Here is a 2,279-nt window from a genome sequence, read left to right as displayed (position 1 = left end):
GGAGAGGGAATTTTTCTCCTTTCCCTCGGAAAAATCAATCTGGAAACCCCCCAAAAAATCCCCAAAACCCCCCCAAAAAATCCTCCAAAAAAAGGTGTTTTCCATGCTCTGATCCCGAAATTCCGGGCCCGGCTCCGGGTTGGGATTTGCCGGAGGGGAATGACCTCGGTGCCAAAGCTCTGCCCAGGTTTCATGGAATTCTCTTCCTGCTCCCGGCGCTCCCGGCCAGCGCAGGGATTTGGGAATCGCTGCTGCCGCCATTCCCAAGTTTTGGGATGTCCCAAAGCCGCCATTCCCAAGTTTTGGGGTGTCCTAAAACCGCCATTCCCAATTTTAGGGATGCCCTGGAGCTGTTCCTGAACTCTGGGATGTCCTGGGATGCCATTCCCAAGGTTTGGGGTATCCCAGAGCCGCCATTCCCAAGTTTTGGGGTGGCCTGGGATGCTTTTCTCAAGTTTTGGAGTGTCCCAAAACCACCATTCCCAAGTTTTGGGATGTCCTGCAGCTGTTCCCGAACTCTGGAGCATCCCAAAGCCGCCATTCCCAACTTTTGTGTTGTCCCAGAGCCACCATTCCCAAGTTTTGGGGTATCCTAAGGGATGTCCTGGAGCTGTTCCTGAACTCTGGGATGTCCTGGGATGCCATTCCCAAGGTTTGGGGTATCCCAGAGCCGCCATTCCCAAGTTTTGGGGTGGCCTGGGATGCTTTTCTCAAGTTTTGGAGTGTCCCAAAACCACCATTCCCAAGTTTTGGGATGTCCTGCAGCTGTTCCCGAACTCTGGAGCATCCCAAAGCCGCCATTCCCAACTTTTGTGTTGTCCCAGAGCCACCATTCCCAAGTTTTGGGGTATCCTAAGGGAGTCCTGGAGCCTGTTCCGGGTGCTCCTGTGGTGTTTGGGGTTGCCCCGGCCCCGCCATTCCCAAATTTTGGGCTGTTCTGGGATGCTTTTCCCAACTCTTGGGGTGTCCCAAAGCCGCCATTCCCGAGTTTTGGGATGTCCTGGAGCTGTTCCTGAACTCTGGAGCATCCCAAAGCCGCCATTCCCAAGTTTTGGGCTGTTCTGGGATGCTTTTCCCAACTTTTGGAGTGTCCTGGGATGCTTTTCTCAAGTTTTGGGACATCCCAAAGGTGCCATTCCCAACTTTTGGGATGTCCTGGAGCTGCCATTCCCAACTTTTGGGATGTCCCAAAGCCACCATTCCCAACTTTTGGGATGTCCTGGAGCTGCCATTCCCAACTTTTGGGATCCCTGGGATGCTTTTCCCAAACTCTGGAGCATCCCAGGAGCTCCCCCTGAGGCCCCAAAGCTCCGGAATGGCCAATCCTGCTCCGAATCCCACAAATCCCGACCCAAACCCCGCGGGAAGCGGGAAAAGATTCCAGGGAATGGGATAACACCTCCCCTCCCCCCCAAAAAAGATGGGAATATTCCCAAAAATCCCCCTGGCCCATCCCTAAAAACATCCCGGATGGTTTTCCATGGAAAAATCCCGGATGAGGATCCGGGATTCCCATCCCAGCTCCGGGTTTTTCCCGTCCCGATGTTCAGGAATTGTCCCGAAAAGGATGAAAAATCCGGGAATTCTGGGATCGAGGGTGAAGAATTTTGGGATTAGGGGATGGGAACGGCTCCAGGAGAATTTGGGATGAGGGGGGAATTTCCAATCCAACCAATTCCCACCCTCTGGAAAATTCCCACTTGGATAATTCCAGGGATTTTCTCCTCCCAAAATCCCCCAGAAATCTCCCTTTTTCTTCCCACCCTTATCCCGGAATTCCAGCCCTTTTCCAAAGGTTTCTTTGCCAGGTTCTTGGGATCAGGAATGGCCCCAAAAGGATCGGATTTTCCATGGATTTTTCCACCTAAAACGGCTCCTCCTTCCCAGAGGGAACACAGGGAATTCTTTGGGATTTTCCCGCTGCTCCAAAGGGGGAAAACTCCCAGAACAACTCCCCCCAAATCTGGGAATATCCCAAATTTCTCTGCAAACCCCAATTTCGGGATAATCCATCAGGAATCGGGAAAATCGGCGCAGAAAAAAGAGGGAAAAGTCGGAAAATCCAAGGGAAGATCCCAGTTCGGAGCTCCCAACCACCGGCAAAGTCCCAAAATCAGGAATTTTGGGCCACTCGCATCCACAGGAGCCTCGGATTTGGGGAATTTGGGGAATTCTGGGGAATTTTTGGGAACTCCCGGAGGGAAAAGGGAGAAAAAAACGGGAAAAACAACGGAATTCCACCTTTTCCCCTTTAAAACCAGGAGCTTTTCCCAACTTTT

This window comes from Corvus brachyrhynchos, unplaced genomic scaffold (assembly GCF_000691975.1).
Source record: "Corvus brachyrhynchos isolate BGI_N302 unplaced genomic scaffold, ASM69197v1 scaffold2288, whole genome shotgun sequence".
In the NCBI taxonomy this organism is placed as follows: Eukaryota; Metazoa; Chordata; class Aves; order Passeriformes; family Corvidae; genus Corvus; species Corvus brachyrhynchos.
Note: the sequence above shows the minus strand (reverse complement) of the source record.